This window comes from Solanum lycopersicum, chromosome 12 (assembly GCF_036512215.1).
Source record: "Solanum lycopersicum chromosome 12, SLM_r2.1".
Lineage (NCBI taxonomy): Eukaryota > Viridiplantae > Streptophyta > Magnoliopsida > Solanales > Solanaceae > Solanum > Solanum lycopersicum.
In genome coordinates, this window is record NC_090811.1 from 45,563,262 (window position 1) to 45,586,387 (window position 23,126).

The window sequence follows — 23,126 nt, forward strand, 5'->3', positions numbered from 1 at the left end:
TCTAGAAAAATATTTCACTAATGACATTTGTTGAATGTCAAATAGTGAGCATCAAATATAAATCAGAATTCCATCTAAGTGTAAGTAAATAAATGCTTACACACCTCACGAGTCTTTGTTGCCTTAAATCATCATATAGGGCTTCATCTCTACGTTCATGATCACCCAGACCAATCTTGGGATAAAATTTACCTCTGTGAATCTCTTCACTACAGAAGCAAAACAAAAACAACACTAAGTTATGAAGAGAGCTTCCAATTAATAAATCTGTGTGAGCAAATCGAAGTTCGGAGATGGATTTAGCAGAATCAAGTGCATTCTCAACAAGTTCCTTGTTCTCTCACAGAAGTGTAACACCTTTCCTAGGCTGAAAATTTTGAAAGACTTGATTAACAGCGCATTTAGTGTATCGTTTTTGACGTAAGTTACAGCTCATGAAAATCTTGAGTTATTAAAAAAAGGGAAGAGCCTATTTCATATAATGCCTTCAATATGCCCTTCAATGTGGGCGATTCTCTTTTGTGGGCAAATGGTAACATTTTCGAAAACCACGAACCATTTAAGTGACAACAACTCAAACTCAAGAAATGATTCAAATAATTAACTCTTGTAGATTCTCACTTGACTCAATTAGGAATTTTCAAAATCTCCACTTTTTCAACTCACATGCCCTTAAAAGAAAGAAGTGTCCCAAAACCACTTACATCACCACTTTTTCAAAGGTTTTTCTTTCTTTAATACTTTGCATACATCGCTCAACTTCTCTCTTCTTTTTATCTCTTTTATTTTTTATATCAAATCCTCCTGTGGTAAAGCATCCCTTTAATGAATTTCCCATAACACCCCCATCTTATGATTTTAGCCTTAACTTTCACAACCTCAAGTTCAAGGAGAGAAGGGGTCAAAGGAGGATAATTTTTTCAAAAAGGATAAGGCTTGTAATGTGGTTGTCAATAAAAAAGATTATGCTCAAAGTGGAAAACTAAGGATGTATATGGTACAAAGGTTGGATATTTAGGACAATTGGACTTCATGAACATCAAAGAAATCCTAAGATCACTTCTCAAAAAAAAACTCAATCAAGACCAATATTTCAAGATAAACCGGCTTGTTCTAGGTGACAAAAGTGAATACATGGCATTATTCTACAACTCACTGCACATGGCCTACAAATCAATCAAGATGGTTAAAATTCTTACTTATTTTTTACAATACAAGTATCATTGAACATTTTTACCCAGTTATTCACATGCATAACTATGCTCATACAAACCAAGTCAAAACCTTCCCAAAAAGATAATTGTTTTGCCCTTAAGAATGTTGCCAACAAATCAATCATTAGGCAACCTCATGCATCTATTTTGAAATGACTAATTAGACATTGACACAATCAACACTGACAAAATTGACAAGCAAATGATGATTTGACCTCTAAAAAGTCATCACTAGTCACTATTTATCATCGGGCATCATCAATCCAAATCTTATTATAGAAAAAGCTACAAACTAAAAATTAGAAACTTAAATAGACCAATCCAACACAATATAAATTGAAACATCAACAATATCAAAATGCCAACAAGGTCACACCATTCCATAAAGAGAAAGAAAAGTACCCCTGACAATGGCACAATCGCGACATGCAGAAAAAAACAACAAAATGAGTACAAGGAAACACCCCAACTAAAAATGAGACTATCTACTCATAATCCAAATATCAAAATATAATACGAGGAATATCAAAGAAAAAGAGTATTTGCACGTATATTACTATAATCAACAGGGAAAAGATTAAGAAGGCAAATGTCATAAGGAAGTAGTAGTTTGATAGGAAAAATGATCTTAGAATATTGTAATTGATAATAAGATGAAACTAACAAAAAACCTACTATAATGTTGCAGTACTTGGTAGTCTCAAGAACATTCTTAAAGTGTGCTAAAGAACCGGTCAGAAAACTCAGTATTGATCCTGCACCCATAGCCTGCAAATTGATCATTATTTAAAGAATAAGTTTAAGTGAGAGCTCCATGGTTGAAGGATACCGACAACCATACAGAATTTCAGTTTAAATTCCTCAAAAAATAATTATATGAATACCTAAGAGATGTTAAAAGACCTCCCGTCTTTACTCGTGAATGAGAAGATACTATTCAACAATTTTTTGTGCGTTCTCCTACAAGATATTCAAATTATTCAGCTAGTCACAAACCACCCTAATTTGTCTCCACAATGCAAATATGAAGATGTGAAAGGATAAGCCAATTCTCTATCCTTATAGCGTACAAAAAAATCATGGGACAAGCATTTAAATTACGCAATCAAAACCAAAATAAAACAATCATAGAATTCAAGTATGGAAGATATTACTAAATAAGTAATTTATTCCACAAGTAATCAAAAATTCAACAAAGAACACCGACAATTGTAACTGTCATAAATCAACCAAATGAATTCATAAAATAAGGAGTAACCAACATAGTCAATGTAATTCCAAAAAGTGAGGTTTGAAAAGGGAACGTTGTAAGCAAATCTTACGCATATCTTTAGGTAGAGAAGGTTTTTTTTGATACCCTCTGCTCGATAATCAAGTGGTCAGAAGATAAAAATAACTCTAGATGCAAACCACGAAATAAGCATCGAGGCAAAACAAATTGTTAGTTCAAATGGTTGCATATGTTAACCAAATGCATCTATTGAATGTTTTACTATTTCTGTTTTATACTTTCTCTGAAAAAAGTATTGTCTAATCCAGTTCTCAAGGAATCTTCATGATACTAACATCTTAAAGTTCGATAGTCTTGTACATATGCAAAATTTGACACACTAAATGACAAAGAAACAGAAAAATAAAGTGCGATGTAGGGTTAATTTGAGGCTTTTAAGTCTCAACTTGACTTTCTTATCATTTCGTTAAGGATATGGTATGCCTCCAGGTTTACCACCCTTTTCCCTTAGGCTAATTTCTAAACAGAATCCCCACCACTTCAAGCCTATAGTATGCGATATTTTTCTAATTGTATTTCTACTAGCATACGTACATCACCCACGGTATATTTTTCTGATGCGATTTAAGCTATGGATAAAAAATCTATAAGGAGTTTCGGTAGATAAGTCATACACAAAATAAATGTGAATTTATTAGTTTATGCAATATTATATCCTCACACCTATCACAATAAATTTTAAATGTTGCAAGACACCAATTGAAGTTATCACATTTAACATTTTCAATTGTATACAACACTAACCAATCACATTTAAACGGAGTTAAACAAATGCTTCAGGGCAGCGAAAATGACTCGACACTACTCTTTTGGTCACAAGTTTCATGCAACTGCTACAAAAAAGATGTTGCAATAGCTATTAGGCCCTTGAATACATTTTCCCATGATTATAAAATACACGAAAAATAACAAATAACAAAACATAGGCACACAAAACACCACATATTGACTATAAATCAACATAAAGGTGCATAAATAACCTCCACAATACTAACCTTCTTGAAAAAAAGGGCCACACATAATGGAATCCAACAAACTAAATACCCAAGGTCACCTTAGGTTTTTACACCCAACTTCTTAATATGCGAAATTAACATGTATAATGAACGCACAAACTGTATCTCCTAGAGATCGAAAGAGTTTTCAGTATAACCAAACACAAGTAATATTCAGTAAAACCGAACAGAAGTAATAGAGGGAGATCATTTAATTGAGGTAATTTTGTGGCCATACTAGTAGGTGTCAGCTAATTCTTGCTTTTCTATTTCTACTTCTTCCTCAAACTCTTCCTCAAAATTAGCAAACAATCTAAGGTCTCAGGGTCTACTTAATATTCAGAATTAAATTCCAAAATATTGGGACATGAAGTAAAAAAAGTTTTAACAACATACATGAGTATAATCGCCTGTATTGGTTATAATATAGGGTAATGAGAACTACTTCCTCCCCCACCCTTACTAGTAGCACTTTTTTTTCCATAATTGATTTCTTACGACTATTTCTTTTAAGTATCCATATTTGAAGTTTATAATGATTAAAATTTAAAAAACAAACAAGATAAATATAACAAAAGAATACAATAAATAATTAAATATAGAAATGAAAGTTGAAACAAATATATCAGACATCTAAAACACCTTTTTTCCTCTTAATTGAAGGTCAAGAGACAATGAAAGAAGTTGGAACATATCAAAACCAGGAACATGCAAAAGTTTCCACGGGTAAAATAACAGGATATGGCAAGCACATCAAACCTCGTCCAAACATATTTAGGGTATCATCATGAGGCATTCCTCTTCCATTTTCATATATTAGAAACAAAGTACAATAATTGAAGTCTTTTAGGGAAGAATAATCTTCGACTAACTTTCCAAATTGATTTAATTCAAAAATGTACATATCTTGTCTTGCATGCTTAGAGTTGAGTCGGCATATAGAAGAACAAAGAGAAACAGATCATACCTTGCATGTCACCCTATATTATGATGTATCCCTACCCTTAACTCGAACTACAACTGCAGGGTCTTTTACTTTCTTCCCATGAGCAACATTCTTTGCTTGAATCTCTAGAACACGGTCTATTTAGCAAGTCTATTCTAGACACAGTACTCAGATAAATCACAATGACATCTAATGAAATTTGCTAGAAAATATTTCACTAATGAAATTTGCTAAATGTCAAAGAATAAGAATAAAATATATATCACAATGTCATGTAAGTAAGAGGAGGTCAGTGCTTACACACATGAGGAGCCTTTACTGTCTTAAAATCATCATATGGGCTTCACCTCTACATTCGTGGTTACCCAGACAAATCATGGGATTATTTACTGTTGCCGATCTCTTTACAAAATAAGCAAAACAAAAAAAACACTAAGCTATGAATAAAGTTTCAATTAATAGATCTCAGTTATCTCATTGAAGTAGTTATCCAAAATAGACAAAATAATAACTTACATAGTTATCTCTACAGCTGAAAGTTCGAAGATGGATTCAGCAGAATAAAGTGCATTCTCAATAAGTTCTCTCATACTAGTGTAAAGACATTTCCCACGCTGAAAATTCGGAAAGACTAACGTGATTATCAAACCATTTAGTGTACCTTGTTGAAGTACGTTCCACCTCATGAAATCTTGAGCTATTAAAAAAAGGGAAGAACCTATTTCATATAATGTCTTCAACATGCCCTTCACTATGATTGATTCTCTTTTATTGGGTAACGGCAACAATACATGACCTTAAGCTCCACCTACTCTACAAGTAACCGGTTCTAGAAAAAAACTCCATCTATTCTACTATCATTATGAAAATAGGAACATCTCTTCAAGAGGGGATATAAGAATTCAATGATGAATTATCAATAATCTGATTATATGCTAACCTCGCCGCATATGGAGATTAAATTCAAGGAAAGCATCTTTTTATGAAAGTAAAACATGAATTGATTTTACATGATTAATAGTCGAGGTAAGCAACAATTGACTTAATGTTAAATATTAGTAATAATGCAACTATTGAGGATTTAAACTTTGCAGAGTTTCCATTTGTATAAACGACATGCACCTTTCTTCGATGCATTACATCACTCACATTACAGCTAACACTACACCTTAGATACTGACAACTTCAGTCATAGATAATGTATCACTCAAATGCCAACAAGCCAATAAACTAATGATAAAACTAATGACTGATTATAACTTTATAAAATAAAATAAAATTATAAGACATCCTCAATCATCAAACTAATGTGTGATTTTAATAACATTAGAAAATTTTAAAATTATAAGACATCTTAAACATATATGAAACTCACATTGTCAAAACCAGCTACGTTTTTCTTATCTTCAAAGAACTTAGCGGGATAATCTGCACAAATTTAAAACACAAAATGAAAATTAATCCAAGAAAAGAAAAGGTAACAAACCGTTAAGCTTAGAGGTTTCTCCTAGACTCAACCAATAGAATAAGAGAAAGAGAGAGAGAGAGAGAGAGAATACTATTTTTAGGTATGTATAAATGTTTGATAATCCAGCCAAACCTTCATAATGTCGTTCACTATTATCTTAGAAAGAACCAATACAACATTTTGCCGCACAGAAACTGATGAAACTCTTAATCATGCATACATAGCTCTGTCCGAGGCTATAAGATATTACGAAAATGAAAACTAAAATCTCCAAAAGAAACAGTGCAATTTGATCAATCTATTTCAGATAGTGCATTCACCACCACAGTAAAAAGAAGCTTGATATTTGCATCACTATTAATTAATATAAACACATGCTTAGAAATTTTTATGAAAACCTTAACTAATTTATAATGCTCAAATTGTCCTCATAATAAGTTAAAAGAGTACGCGGTGGTCGTCAATAAAAATATCCAACAAGCCCGTTCACGAAGGGTACTTTCCCAGCCAAAAAATGCAATTTCAGCTCTTCACATTTTTTTGCCTCAAGTTCACTTGATTTCTTCAAATATGTCCTAAATCAATACTCCATTTAATTTTTGTGCAGATATAACAAAAAAACTACAAATAGACCCTAAAATGAGTGGAAATCCACCACTCATCAACACAAACACACATACACACCAACTTAGAAACTTTGTTGGTCCTCAATAAAAGAAAATAAAAAAACACAAGAGGCTCTTATTTCAAGACACACCACAAATCAACTTATTTTTATCAATTAAGTACAAAGGTAATGGGCTTTGGTTAGTACTAATAAAATAGTCCACATGCAAAAAATTTCATCATTCTCATGAAACATTTTCAAAAACCAAGAATCATTTTTGTGACAAGAACTCAAACTCAAGAAATGACTCAACTTGACTCTTCCACAAACCCACTTGACTCAATTAGGAATTTTAAAAATCACCACGTTTTCAACTTACATGCCCTCACAAGAAAGAAGTGTCCCAAAACCCCACACACATATAAATAAGACAAGGGATAAACATGCAACACTCACACCTCACAAAGAATCATCTCATGAACAAAAATGTCACTCATATATAAACAAGACAAGGAACAAAGATGCAACACTCACACTCACAAAGAATCATCTCATGCACACACAAATGTCACGCCGTAGGCTTGCCTATATTTTCAATCAAAATTGACTAACCTCCATTGGGTTACAAAAGGACTTTCTTAAGCTTGTAATATAGTCTTAGGGAAGGTTAGGATATCATTTAGGTATATGAATACACCCTCCTTGAACATTATACAATAACTCATCATTTACAACTTTCTCAATTTCTCAAACCCACGCACATTCCACAGTATTTTTCATTCTTCTTTTCTTATTTCCACTATAGATGACCCAAATGCAACCGTTTAAACTTTTGGAGGATTAAAGTCTCATTCATTCATCTTCTTTCTTTATTTTTCAAAGGTTCTTTCTTTAAGACTTCCCATACAACAACTCATCATTTCCAACTTTCTCCACTTTTCAAACCCAAACACATCCCACACTATTTTTCATTTTTATTTTGTTATTTCCACTCTAGATGCTGATATGCTCAAATATACTTCTCAAATAAGAAGTAAAGCGGTCATATAAAGTAAAGAACCCAACTAATTAGGTTGGGATTGTTTCCACGAGGAAAATAGTTCAGACTTAACTTTAATCAATTATTACTATTTTTTAGTCAATGATATCCTTAGAAAACAAAAGACAATAAAGGGGGATTTTTATATCTAAATTAATAAAAATAATTAGCTAAATTGAAGTAAACAACTAACAGGTTCAAATCTTGAAGTTTAATCAATTAATCAAAGTAACTAAGGTTTAAGTGTTCCCAACATGTTTCTAACTTGAAAATTCTAACTAACAATTCTTTCCTAGTATCTTGCATGCAAAGTGATAAGTTATGTATTTCTAAATCCTTGGTCCGGCATCTTGAAAATTTCACTACGCACCTTGGTCCGGCTACGTGTGTTTCTATACAAACCCTTACCTTTAACTCATATTAATCATCATATTCGATATTTCACTAAGTTATTACCTCGTACCAATCAATACTAGCCTATTAGATCGTATACACTAAATCTATGTTGATAATTCTTTTCCTATTATCTACCTCCTTGGTCCGGCAAGTAGCATTAAGGCAAGTTCTAACATTAGCCATCCGTCACAAAGACTTCTAAACGAAAGAATTATAAATGCATGCAAGGCACTATTCTAGAATTGTTATTTTAGTTAGATTTTACCTAATTATTCACCCATGGTTCCCACAACCCTAGTTATGGAGTTTAGTTACCCATAGTCATAATCACAATATTCATATATGTAATATAAGAAGTCATGCACTTACTTCAATGAGAAAGAATAAAATCAAGAAGTTCACTTGATTAATCAACAAACGCACCAACAATCAATTCCTAAAAAAGTATATCATTTACTGAAATTAATCGAGAACTAAAGATTCTCCGAAAGTATAATAATCAAAAATGTCACATAAAAGAGTCTACTAACTAAGTGTTTAGCCCTAGAAATGAGGTTTTTCTAACTATTTATAAGAAACAAATAAAAAACTAATAAAAGAAGGACTCTAATTGCTGAAAATCAGTCAAAACGCGTCCGAGTCGATGGACCTCGTGACGGGCCGTCGTGGTCACGATGGGATGTCATGGCCTCCGTTATCCTATACTTTACGAATCCTTGTGATTCTATCTTCATTACCCTCGACGAACAGGTACGACGAACCATTCCAAGCACGACGGTCCGTCAAGGATCTTCGTTCATAACATTTAAACTTCTTGGAATTAGGGTACTGGACTACTTGTTTTATCATCACGACGAATCAGCAGCACGGACCGTCATGGCTACGACGGTCTGTCATGCACTTCGTAACCCCACACTTGGTCAGACTTCCCCATCTTTCTTCAGCAGCTTCACTACGATGCTACCTATGGACCGTCACAGGAATGACGGACCGTCACAAGCTCCGTAGGTGGTAACTTTTCTGCATTTCTTGCTCAAAAACTTGCGCATTCATCTCTAGACAGATTTCTTGAAAATAAAGGGAAACTTACATAAAAATCAATACAAAAAGGCTTTTGGACACACACTAAACTTATGGAAAAAATCATTAAAATACTATGAAACCACGGTATATAAACACCCTCAACTTAAATTCTTTGTTTTTCCTCAAGCGACGCACTGACTCACTATAAAATCTTTGTACAATAGTATCCATGTTTTAGCTTTAGCAATCATTTGGCTATCAATCACGATCAGTATCATCATGTTTATGCATGTTATCACTATTGGGCTTGAATTATGTGGAATCATACCATGACACATACTCACCAAGAACTGACACCTATCATCTTCAATTTCTCACCGAGGTGCTAATATTTCCAGTATTGCAACTAGTGTCCTCACTTCAAAATAACATCCTCATTTTTCACACAATCATTTCAGTTTGAGTATAAGGATTACTTTTCAAAACTCACTCTCTGAACAAATTCACAACTCATTAATACATATTTCCATAAGCTTGCCCTTATTTTCACAATTGTAAGTTCGCTACACTACTCTAAGGATCACGATAGGACTTCATAGCTTTTACATAGGCTCAGAGTCAGGTAGGATATATTTTAGGTATACTTTAGTGAATTTTTTCCCTCCTTGACATATCGGCTAAGCATAGCACTTTTTATCATTTTATTTCGCCTAATTTCTCATATTTTTTCACCTAGCTATTTTCCCCTCTTTCTTCATTTGTGTAAGTGACTTTCTTCATATCTTGCTTGTATTTATTGTATTTATTTTTATTTTAACAGGTTCTTGAGTCACATTACTTTTGTTCTTTCTCTCTCTTCGTTTATTCAACCCCACTTTCCAGAGCATTCCTTGTAATCACCACCATCAACTCTTGGCTTTGCCATGAGTCAAAGTACACAATACCTAAAGTTGGTTCAGGGCCATGAAAAGGATGTTAAGTGTATTAGCCACCCTCAACTTATGCTTTTGGCATAAGCTGAGGTGCACATGTCCAAGGAGAGACCAGGGCCAACACATTATTCTCTGACTAGTTCAGTTGGGGTGAAAAAGAAAGGTCTATTTTATTCTCAAACCATTTGGATCAAAGAGGGATTAATTTCATCAGTTTTTTTTATTTTAGGCTAAAAATTGGCTATATTGAACAAGGGACTATGATCCTTTCCTAATTATTTATTACAGCTTACTTTTAGCAGGACTAACCATGCAAGTTCTAGCTCAGTACAAATAGTGGATTATTCAAATCTTCCTCACACTCACTTGAAATCTCATTACTCTACAAGATTATCAGACACCTAGTTTTAATTTTAGACTTAGGGTCATGCAGTGGTGTATCTCTATGTCATGCTTAGAGCCACAAATTTATCAATTACTATGCCTAGTCATGCATCATTTTCATTTCATTACGATATTAGTTTAGCCATCATGCTTCAGAGTTAAACTTTGTACACAAGATACGGACATGTCGTTTCAACAATAAAAATAATCAGTCTCTTAGGGAAAAACAACAGAAGCAAGAAAACCCCAAAAGAGAATAGTGAATTGAGCTACTCAGACTTCATCCTAGCACTAACTTTCCATTTACCCAACCCCCAACAAAAAGACATGCAATTATCCCCAATGCATAAAAAATTAAAATATGAGAGTCGTAGGTGAAGCAATCCTTGGGCACAAAGTGCCGACAATCAGTAAGTTGGTGGGTCTGGTTCCCTGGAAACGACTACCTATGTAGTCTGGACACCCTCAGTAGTGTCCTCATTAGCAAAAGCACTATCAGCTATGCCTCCCGCTATCGCCACATTTCTGGAGCTAGATGCCCCAGCAGCTCACTCTACATCCTTGATCCGACGCGCCTTCTCATCAGCAAGCAAGGCTCTCCTCCATCTCACGGTGCTCCTTCTTTCGTGCTCTAGACTCATCCTCCTCTCGACCCTAGCACCGCTTGTCATGCTCTCGAGGGAGAGGTGGTTGAATATAAAAAGTGGCTAATAAGTCCGCATCATTGTGCCCTCAGCAGGCTCTGCAGAAAGGGCCTCAGACTTAGGCACCCTAGCCTCTAGGATCATATCAATGTCCGCTCGAAAACTCTCGACCGCACCATGAAGGGTCGACACGTCCACCTGAGGGGCTGGCCGGAATAGATCAAGAAACACAAAAGAATCCAATTGCTGATATACCTCACCGATCTTCCGCTCTATGTGTTGGACCATTTTACCCTCCAAGCCCTCTTTTGCCTTAGCAATAGACCTCTACATCCAACGCTGGATGTGATGCAGAAGTGTAGCCATCTGTGCCTCTAGTTTTTATACCCTAGCAAGCAGGACCATAGCGGGGAAAGGGGTTGAGCGAGAGGAGCTCGGGGGCAGTGCTGCTACCCGAGATAGACTCGACCAGGGTAGTGTCAGTGGTTTCAGAAGCAGCCTGCATAGCTGTGCAAGCATGTTCTACCGTATCAGCCAGATTTTCACCAAGTGGAGGAAACTCTGGACGGGGCCCTCTGTGCGGAGACAACTCATTGGTCTCATCCTTTATGAGGACGATATCAACAGTTCCCAGCCGAGTCTTGAGCTGATCAATGTGCCTGATGGTCACACCTGCGGACATTCACAAGGAAAATATCATGCACAGAAGAGGGTAAGTAATTGTGACCTTGAAAAGCCCTCTCGTGCATGACCACCTATAGAAGCCAAGTGAAGTCCACCTCAAACCCGGCTATCATTGCCGCCATCAAAACTGAACTATCCCATGTGACTATATTATCAGCGGCCGTGGGGGAAATGCAGTGGCGGACAATCAACCATAATAACTTAGCCATGAAGGTCAAGTTATCCTTCTTAATTGATCCTTTTGTCTCTGTTACCCAGACGGCACCCTCTCCATCAACAGATAAGTTCAGGGCCATCCACCTCTCGGCGGTTTCTCTCAGAGATGGCTCACGCAAGAATTGTCCATATTTTACAATTTACCATCGGTAGTGGAACTCGGAGGTGAGAGGGGTCCGATTGGCATCAACATCCTTGTCGTATAGATACCGGCAGATGGCAGGCAAGGAGATATCGACCTGAATGCCACGTACTAAGACATGCTCAAGTGGGGCCTGTTTTGTGGGGGCAGCCCGCCTATCTATCTGTGATCTGAGAGTAGCCACGTAAGAGGCATAGAACTCTCGGACCAACTTCTCACTATAACGGCCCAAAGAACGTGTTGTCCACTCCAGTCGGTGTCTAGTGAAGAGATTGTGGATCTCTGGCATGGTGGGGAGACTACCCGTAAGGACCCGCCTCTCCGGTGTAAGGGTCCGTGTCATGACTCATTTGTCATTCAGAAACTTTGCGTCTGGATAAACTTGATATTGCCTGTCAACACACCACCGGTTGGGCTGGCCGACAACAGGGGTGAGAGCATGAGTCGGTGAGACTGTAGTGGAATCAGAACTGTCAGCCTGATCAGACAAGGAGAATGTGCAGTTGTGGCGTGTGCAGGGACTTCTTGCGGAGCCAAAGGCTTCCTCTAACCATGAGACTCCTAAGAAGATAGACGCTTCTTCTTCATGTGTAGCTGACCTCGAAGATGAGCCAATCAGTGTGCGCATCTCATCAGACAAAGAGGTTGTTACTAGGCTGGACGACACATTTTTGGGCGTAGATCTGGTAGCACTTGCAGCTCGTGATGGAGTGGCAGTGCCTGGGGGAACGTGCTCGGGGTCATCCACATCATCAGAGCCTATGAACAGATGGGCAAACGGGGCGACAGACTTTTAATACCCACGTGCGTAGACTCGATCTTGTTTTGATGTCATTTGAGATAGTACATGTAAGGAATTAATATTATTACTAGAAGGAGCAAACAAGACGAGCAAAAACAACACAAAATAAATATAAGAGCTAAGTTGTATTGACTTTTCTACAATAACAGTGAAACACGACAGAGTAGGACACGGCTAATCGTGAGTACGACGGACCGTCATGGGGTCCGTCGTGTCTTACTTCAACTATGTTTATGTGGAGACCCATTTAGGGAAGTCTCAGACAAGTATGACAGATAAGCAGGTCTCTCATCGATGTCTGTCGTGGGTTACTTAAAAACATATGGTGACCCTTAGAAGAGGGGTCTCTAACCGTCACGACGGTTATGCAGGACGGATCGTCGAGGGTATGATGGTCCGTCGTAGAAATCCATCAGAGGACACTCAAAAAAATGGAGACCCTTAGGACAAGGGTCTCTGACCGTCATGACGGTTGTGCAGGACAGACCGTCAAGAGTATGACGGTCCTTCGTAGATGTCCGTCAGAGGACACTTAGAAAAAGTATGGAGACCCTTAGGAGATGGATCTCTGACCGTCATGACGGTTGTGCAGGACGGACCGTCGAGAATATGACGGTCCATCATAGATGTCTGTTAGAGGACACTTAGAAAAAGTTTGGAGACACTCAGGTGATGGGTCTTTGGCCGTCATGACGCTTGTGTAGGACGGAACGTCGACGGTCCGTCGTAGATTTTTGTAAGAGGACACTTAGAAAAAGGTGGGAGACCCTTAGGAATAGGGTTTCAGACAACCATAATTGTTGTGCAGGAAAGACCATCGTGGGAACGACGGTCCGTCTCATGTGTTCGTCGGTGGACACTTGGAGAAAATTGGTCTACGAGGTGTTGGCGGTGTTGGAATGGACCCTAAGAGGGTCCATCGTGGGTACGATGGTCCATCATCGGGGTCTCATTCTATCATTCAGTGACAGAATTGAGGATGCCACATTCATCCTCTGTGACTCACATGGAATACTTAGTGATAACCTATATATTTCTAACCCAAATACCTAGTAAACTAGCAATGCAAAAGCACCTATTTCTAGAGTTTTAACAAGGCAACATGAGGATTCTCAACCTAGGTTAGACAAAATTTAATGAAAGAATGAAGACCCATCAATAAGAAATAGGCTAATACTAATTGATAAACAAAAATGCAGTGTAAATGGTTAGAAATCAGAGACAAGTGGCTGAGAATTTTAGAAAAACAATAAAGGGAAGTACTTGGTGATCAAGAACAGAACCACAGCAACCGACTCCGACCAGTAGAAAGGAGAAATCTGAAATTAGGGAATTTGGGGAAGCAATCGGTTTATAGAGAAGAGAGGTGTGAAGTTAGAAGTTGAAAAGGGAGGGAAATTGGAGAAAGAGGGAAGGAAATGGGTGAAATTAAGTGTGGGGATTCTAAATGTTAAGAATTTTTAAAATACCCCAGCTGGGTCGGGTCGGCTACGCTCATTAATGATACAACGAGTCCCCGACGATAGTCTGTCGCAGATGCGATAGTCCATCATTGGTTCCGTCACGTGTGCCCTAATTTTGAAAATAAATGAACGACATACCTGGCATGACGGATTCATGCGACGATCCGATGATGTGTCTGTCAGTGACTGTTGCAGAGTGATTTTCTTTAGAATTTTCTGGTGATGTGCCTGCAAATTTGTCACGATCCAAAATCAGGCCGCGAATGGCACCCACACTTACCCTCCTATGTGAGCGAACCAACCAATATAAACCTTAGCATTTCAATATAATATCAACAGAAAGTAATGCGGAAGACTTAAACTCATTAATAAAATCAATAACTATTATTATCCCCAAAATCTGGAAGTCATTACCACAAGAACATCTATGATCAAATTACTAAACTAAGAGTATTCTAAAAAGCTAAAACAAGTAAAAGCTAGTCCATGCCGGAACTTCTAGACATCAAGACATGAAGAGGAAGACCCAGTCCAAGCTAGAAGCATTAGCTCACCCTGAAATCCGGTGTGATTGAAGACTGGCTAGAATTACGGTTGAGTTGAAGACGACGGCACGTTTGCTGCACTCCACAAATAACAAAGAAGAAAACATAAAAGTAGGGGGTCAGTACAAACACGAGTACTGAATAGGTATCATCGGCCAACTCCAAATAGAAAATAATATATATCAAGTAATATCATAAATCAACTACAATACTCTACATGTAGCAACAACAAGCACTATAATCATTACCAAGTACCGCCAAGTTCACACATGAGGACTCAAGCCTCAATACCATACTCATTTGGGAATTAGGTTCATTAGATTGAGTATATTAACATCTTTCAAGATTCATTATCTTTATTCCTCTTGTGTCGGTACGTGACACTCCGATCCCCTACTACTATGTGTCGGAACGTGACACTCCGATCCCCTAAATTTATGTGTCGGTTCGTGACACCCGATCCCCTAATTCTACGTATCGGTTCGTGACACTCGATCCTTTAATTCTACGTGTCGGTTCATGACACCCGATCCCCTAATTTTACGTGTCGGTTCGTGACACCCGATCCCCTAGTTCTACGTGTCGGTTCGTGACACCCGATCCCCTAATTCTACGTGTCGGTTCGTGACACCCGATCCCCTAATTCTACGTGTTGGTTCGTGACACCCGATCCCCTAATTTTATGTGTTGGTTCATGACACCCGATCCCCTAAATCTACGTGTCGATTCGTGACACCCGATCCCCTAATCTCATACTATCAATTCATCAAGCCTTGTCTTATACCAAGGCGTCATCAATCTCATTACTTTAGTTCATCAATCCTTCTTTTATAACAAGGCATCATCAATCTCATTACTTTAGTTCATCAAGCCTTCTTTTATACCAAGGAATCATCATTAACAAGAGATTAAGTTTTTTATCAAGATTTGGGATTCAATAGCTTCATCAAGCTTATTTCATCACAATCAAATAATCGCATTCATGCAAACATACAATTAAGCATATAGCAGGGTTTACAACACTACCAATACATATCATTCCCTATTAAGAGTTTACTACGAATAGCATAAAACCATAACCTACCTCCACCGAAGATTCGTGATCAAGCAAGCAATTTCCCAAGCTTTGTGTTTTTCCTCTCGTTCGATCCTCTCTCTATCGTCTCTTCCTTTCTCTTTGTTCTTTCTATTTTCTTTATTCAAACCCTCTTTATTTTACCCTAATTAGAATATAATTAAGAATAAAAGATGGCAATAATAACCCACTAATTAACTTAAGGTTACCTCTTTTAACCCCCAAGTAATTAAACTTATTAACATTAACCCTCTAACTTTATAATTAAAGCAGGAATAGTCAAAAACGTCCCTTAAAACGTATAAAGAAATCCAACCCAGACTGGGATTGCGTAACCTGTGACGGCCCATCGCGCCTGCGACGGTCCGTCCTGCTGCTCTGTCACAGACTTCAGAGACTCAATTTCTCTGAAGAGTCTGTGACGGTCCGTCACACCTTTGACGGTCCGTCCTGCCATTCCGTTACGAAGTTCAGAGAGTCGATTTCAGTACCCAATTTTTAGAATTTCTAAGTGTTTTAAAACGAGACCCCTCGACGGTCCGTCGTGCCCATGACGGTCCGTCGTGGGTTCCGTCATCTCAGCCTGTTTTTCCAGAAATAAAATCTGCTGCTCAAAACGACTAAACAGGTCGTTACAATAGATACCAATTTACCCATCGTTCGTCCTTGAATGATCAAGAAGAAAACAAGGGCGAGAGGGAGTACTTGAATCTTTAAACAGATGTGGGTATCTTTCTTGCATATCGGCATCCTTCTCCCAAGTGGCTTCTTCAACCGGCCGATTCTTCCATTGCACCTTGATGGATGCAATCTCTATTGACCTCAACTTGCGAACTTCTCTATCTAAAATAGCAACAGGCTCCTCCTCATAAGACAAATTTTTATCAAGCGAAACTGAATCCCAACGGATAATGTAGTTTCCATCCCCATGGTATCTTTTCAACATAGATACATGAAATACCGGATGTACTCCGGACAGCCCTGGAGGCAAGGTTAATTCGTAAGCCACCTCCCCTACTCGCTTAAGCACTTCAAAGGAACCAATATACCTTGGGCTTAGTTTACCTCTTTACCTAACCGCATCACCCCTTTCATGGGCGAAACCTTCAACAAGACTTGTTCACCCTCCATGAACTCTAAGTCTCTAGCCTTTCGATCTGCATATTCTTTTTGCCGGCTTTGCGCCACTAGAAGGTTTTCTTGAATAGATTTCACTTTCTCTAATGAATCCCTCAAAAGGTCAGTACCCCAAGGTCTAACCTCAAATGCATCAAACCACCCAATGGGAGACCTACATCTCCTACCATACAATGCTTCAAATGGAGCCATATCAATGCTTGAGTGATAGCTATTATTGTATGAAAACTCCGCTAAGGGTAAGAAGTTATCCAATGGCCACCAAATTCTATCACACATGCACGAAGCATATCTTCCAACACTTGAATCGTTCGTTCAGACTGCCCATCATTCTGAGGATGGAACGCAGTACTAAGGTCTAACCTAGTACCAAATTTCGCATGCAATGTTTTCCAAAACATAGAAGTAAACTGCGTACCTCTATCTGATATGATGGAGAGTGGAACCCCATGCAATCGAACGATTTCCGAGATGTAAATTTTTGCTAACTTCTCTGCATTATAAGTCACCTTGACCGGAATGAAATGAGCAGATTTAGTTAACCTATCAACAATCACCCAAATAGAGTCATACTTACCCATTGTCTTCGGAGGACCAACCACAAAATCCATTGCAATTCTCTCCCACTTCCATTCAGGAATGGGCATTCTCTGAAGTTTTCCTCCGGGCCTCTGGTGTTCATACTTTACTTGTTGACAGTTTTGACACTTGGCAATAAAATCAACAATATCACACTTCATTCTACCCCACCAAAAGTGTTGCTTTAGCTCACGGTACATCTTGGTTGCACCCGGATGTATAGAATACCTTGAACTATGAGCCTCTGTCAGAATAGTGTTGATCAAATCATCGACACGGGGTACACATACCCTTCCCTTAATCCTCAAAACACCTTCCTCATCGATTGTTGCTTCCATAGCCTCTCCTCGCAACACCTTATCTTGGATTCTGCTTAGTTTCTCATCATCAAACTGTTTTCCCTTAATCTTATCAAGAAAAGAAGATCTTGCCTCCACACAAGCCAACAATCCTCCCTTCTCATTTACTTCTAACCTCATCAAGTCGTTAGACAGAGTCTGAACCTCTCTAACCAATGGACGTCTAGAAACTTGCAAGTGAGCTAGACTTCCCATGCTCCCTGCCTTTCTACTTAAGGCATCTGCCACAACATTAGCCTTTCCCGGATGATACAAGATAGTGATATCGTAGTCCTTTAGTAGCTCCATCCATCTCCTCTGTCTCAAGTTCAAATCTTTCTGAGAAAAGACATACTGAAGGCTACGATGATCCGTGTAGACCTCACACTTAACCCTATATAAATAGTGTCTCCATTGCTTTAATGCAAACACTACCGTAGACAATTCCAAATCATGAGTTGGATAGTTACGTTCATGCACTTTTAATTGCCTTGAAGCATAAGCAATCACATTCTTCTTTTGCATTAGTACTGCACCCAAACCAGAATAGGATGCATCACAATAAACAATGAAGTTCTTACCCTCTACGCGCAAGGTGAGAATGGGTGCGGTAGTCGACAAAGTCTTGAGCTTCTGAAAGCTTTCTTCACACTCATCCGACCATACAAATGGAACATTCTGCTTAGTCAAGTTCGTCAATTGGGAAGCAATGGAAGAGAATCCCTTGACAAATCGGTGGTAGTAGCTAGCTAACCCAACAAAACTCCGTATTTCTGACACATTAGTAGGTCTTACCCAATTCTTCACTGTCTCAATCTTAGAAGGATCTACCATCACTCCATCCTTAGAAACCACGTGCCCCAAGAAGGACACTGCATCTAGCCAAAACTCACACTTAGAGAACTTGGCATAAAGCTTTTTCTCCCTCAACATTTCCAATACAATTCTCAAATGCTCCTCATGTTCCTTCTTACTTTTAGAGTATATCAGTATATCATCAATAAATACGATCACGAAGAGGTCCAAATATGGCTTAAAAATCCCGTTCATCAAGCTCATGAAGCAGGGGCATTCGTAAGACTAAAAGACATCACTACAAATTCGTAATGCCCATACCTCGTTCGAAAAGAAGTCTTTGGCACATCCATTGCCCGTATTTTCAACTAATGATAACCGGATCTCAAGTCAATCTTAGAGAAGACACAAGCACCTTGTAACTGATCGAACAAGTCATCAATGCGAGAAAGAGGATACTTGTTCTTAATAGTTACCTTGTTCAACTGCCGTTAGTCTATGCACATCCGAAGACTCCCATCCTTCTTCTTCACAAACAAAACCGGAGCACCCCAAGGAGATGCACTTGGTCTAATGAAGCCTTTGCTTAGCAACTCTTGAAGTTGGGCCTTTAATTCTCTTAACTCTGCGGGAGCCATCCTATAAGGGGGTATAGAAATGGGGCGAGTGCCCGGTTCAAGATCGATGCAGAAGTCAATATCCCTATCTGGTGGCATACCAGGAAGATCTGCAGGTAACACATCCAAAAACTCACGGACTATTGAAACCGACTCAATCGAGGGTACTTGAGTAGTGTCATCCTTGAGATGTGCCAAGAAAGTTAAACACCCTTTACTAACCATTTTCTTAGCATGAAGAAAAGAGATGATACGAACCGGATTGGAAGTGTAGTCGCCCTCCCACACTAACGGATCTGTCCCAGGCTTGGCTAACGTCACAGTTTTAGCATTACAATCCAAGATCGCAAAATTCGGAGAAAGCCAAGTCATACCCAGAATTACATCAAAATCAACCATTTTTAAGATAACCAAGTCTACATAAGTGTTACTCCCCACAAAAGTTACCAAACAAGACCTATATACTTTTTCAACTATCACAGACTCACCCACCAGAGTAGAAACACGAATAGGCATGTCAAGTAATTCACAAGGTAAATTTAGACCATTAGCAAATGTAGAAGATACATAAGAAAATGTGGATCCAGGATCAAACAATACATAAGTCATGAAACCACAAACCGAAAGGTTACCTGTGATGATAGCATCAGATGTCTCCGCCTCAGATCTCCCAGGGAAGCGTAACAATGGGCCCTCTCACCTGTCTGTCCGTGGCCCCTACCATGTTCTGAGGTAGTGGCTCCAGTTTGCCCATCACCCCGACCGTTTTGGTGACCACCATTACCTCGACCACCACGTCCTCCAGAATGACGGCCTCTTCCATAACCACCTCTACCTTTAAAATTTGGAGGTCTGTAACTCTGTTTTGGACAATACATCTTGATGTGTCCAGTCTCCCCACATCCATAACACTCTCTGGATTCAAGCATAGGTCTCTCAGAGAAGTGTTGACCGGTCTGAGGTGGACCCCCAACTACAGTCTGTAGTGAAGACTGAATTGGTCGGACTGAGTAACCTCCTGAACCCTGTCCTCTAGAGTAAGAACCATTAAACTCACCTCCCTTTCGAAACCTTTTTGATGTCGATGCCATGGTGAAGTCATCTGGCTTCACTCCTTCCACCTCTATCATGAAGTCTACCACTTCTTGAAAGTATTTTGCCGTAGCCGCTACCTGTAAGGCTAAAATCTGAAATTCTGACCTCAACCCCTTCACAAAAAGGCAAATCCGTTCTTGTGGAATGAAACAAAGTTGGGTGGCATACCTGGATAATGCATGAAACTTAGCCTCATATGCAGTAACCGACATCCTACCTTGCTCTAGGCTCAAGAACTCATCTCTTTTCCTATCCCTCAAAGTGCGGGTTATATACTTCTCCATAAACAAACTAGAGAATGATGCCCAAGTCATAGGTGGTGCCTCTGTTGGTTGACACTCAACATGTGACCGCCACCACATTTTGGCGTTCCCTTGAAACTGATAAGTCACAAACTCAACACCAAACCGTTCTACTATACCCATCTTGTGTAATAGCTCATGACAGTGAACCAGAAAATTGTAGGCATCCTCAGATTCAGCACCCTTGAAGATCGGAGGTTTCAATTTCAAGAACTTACTGAAAAGTTCATGTTGATCATTTGTCATTATAGGCCCTATAGTCAGACGAGGAAATGTGCCTATTTCCAGTGAGGCATCCATGCGGGGAGCCACAGTAGCCGCATGTTGTACCTCCGGAACTTGAGGTGCTGGTGCAGAAAACACTGGAGGTGTCTGGCCTTGATCAGATAACCCGCTAAGATAAGCAAGAACCTGATTGATCATCTCTGGGGTAGGTTAGGGTGGAAATTCCTCATTCTGCACTTGTTCATTCTCACCATCCTCCCCTTCTCTTACTACTTCCTTAGTCGGTGGAGGAGTCACCGCCCTAGTACCAGATGGGCTAGGTGCTTGTCCTCTTCCTCTAGAAGACGTCCTCCCACGACCTCTTCCACGGCCTCTTGCCGCTACTCTTCCTCTAGCTACAGCCCCAGTGGCTGGTTCAAACGCACCCTGTCCCGTCGGTGCTGGTGTTGGCGCGGTTGTTGCTCAAGTTCTAACCATATGCGAAATAGAGTGAAGATGGTCAGATACCAATTTGTATCACCTAGATACCAATTGGATCCAAGTAATAGCACGAAAGAAAGAAAGAAAAATGGAATTTTCCTAAAGTCTTATAGCCTCTCAAAGAAAAGTAAAGGCGTCCCCCTACCATTCCGTAAGACTCTACTAGACTCGTTCTTGTGTAATGAGACCAACGAACCTAATGCTCTAATACCAAGTTTGTCACGACCCAAAATCGGGCCGCGACTGGCACCCACACTTACCCTCCTATGTGAGCGAACCAACCAACCTAAACCTAAACATTTCAATATAATATCAACAAAAAGTAATGCGGAAGACTTAAACTCATTAATAAAATCAATAACTATTATTATCCCCAAAATCTGGAAGTCATCACCACAAGAACATCTATGATCAAATTACTAAACTAAGAGTATTCTAAAAAGCTAAAACAAGTAAAAGCTAGTCCATGCCGGAACTTCAAGGCATCAAGACATGAAGAGGAAGACCCAGTCCAAGCTAGAAGCATTAGCTCACCCTGAAATCCGGTGTGATTAAAGACTGGCTCGAATTACGGTTGAGTTGAAGACGACGGCACGTTTGCTGCACTCCACAAATAACAAAGAAGAAAACATAAAAGTAGGGGGTCAGTACAAACACAAGTACTGAGTAGGTATCATCGGCCAACTCCAAATAGAAAACAATATATATCAAGTAATATCATAAATCAACTACAATACTCTACATGTAGCAACAACAAGCACTATAATCATTACCAAGTACCGCCAAGTTCACACATGAGGACTCAAGCCTCAATACCATACTCATTTGGGAATTAGGTTCATTAGATTGAGTATATTAACATCTTTCAAGATTCATTATCTTTATTCCTCTTGTGTCGGTACGTGACACTCCGATCCCCTACTACTATGTGTCGGAACGTGACACTCTGATCCCCTAAATTTACGTGTCGGTTGGTGACACCCGATCCCCTAATTCTACGTGTCGGTTCGTGACACCCGATCCCCTAATTCTACGTGTCGGTTCGTGACACCCGATCCCCTAATTCTACGTGTCGGTTCATGACACCTTATCCCCTAATTCTACGTGTCGGTTCGTGACACCCGATCCCCTAATTCTATGTGTCGGTTCGTGACACCCGATCCCCTAAATCTACGTGTCGGTTCGTGACACCCGATCCCCTAATCTCATTCTATCAATTCATCAAGCCTTCTCTTATACCAAGGCATCATCAATCTCATTACTTTAGTTCATCAAGCCTTCTTTTATACCAACGCATCATCAATCTCATTATTTTAGTTCATCAAGCCTTCTTTTATACCAAGGCATCATCATTAACAAGAGATTAGGTTTTTTATCAAGATTTGGGATTCAATAGCTTCATCATGCTTATTTCATCACAATCATATAATCGCATTCATGCAAACATACAATTAAGCATATAGCAGGGTTTACAACACTACCAATACATATCATTCGCTATTAAGATTTTACTACGAATAGCATAATACCATAACCTACCTCCACCGAAGATTCGTGATCAAGGAATCAATTTCCCAAGCTTTGTGTTTTTCCTCTCGTTCAATCCTCTCTCTATCGTTTCTCTTCCCTTCTCTTTGTTCTTTCTATTTTCTTTATTCAAACCCTCTTTCTTTTACCCTAATTAGTATATAA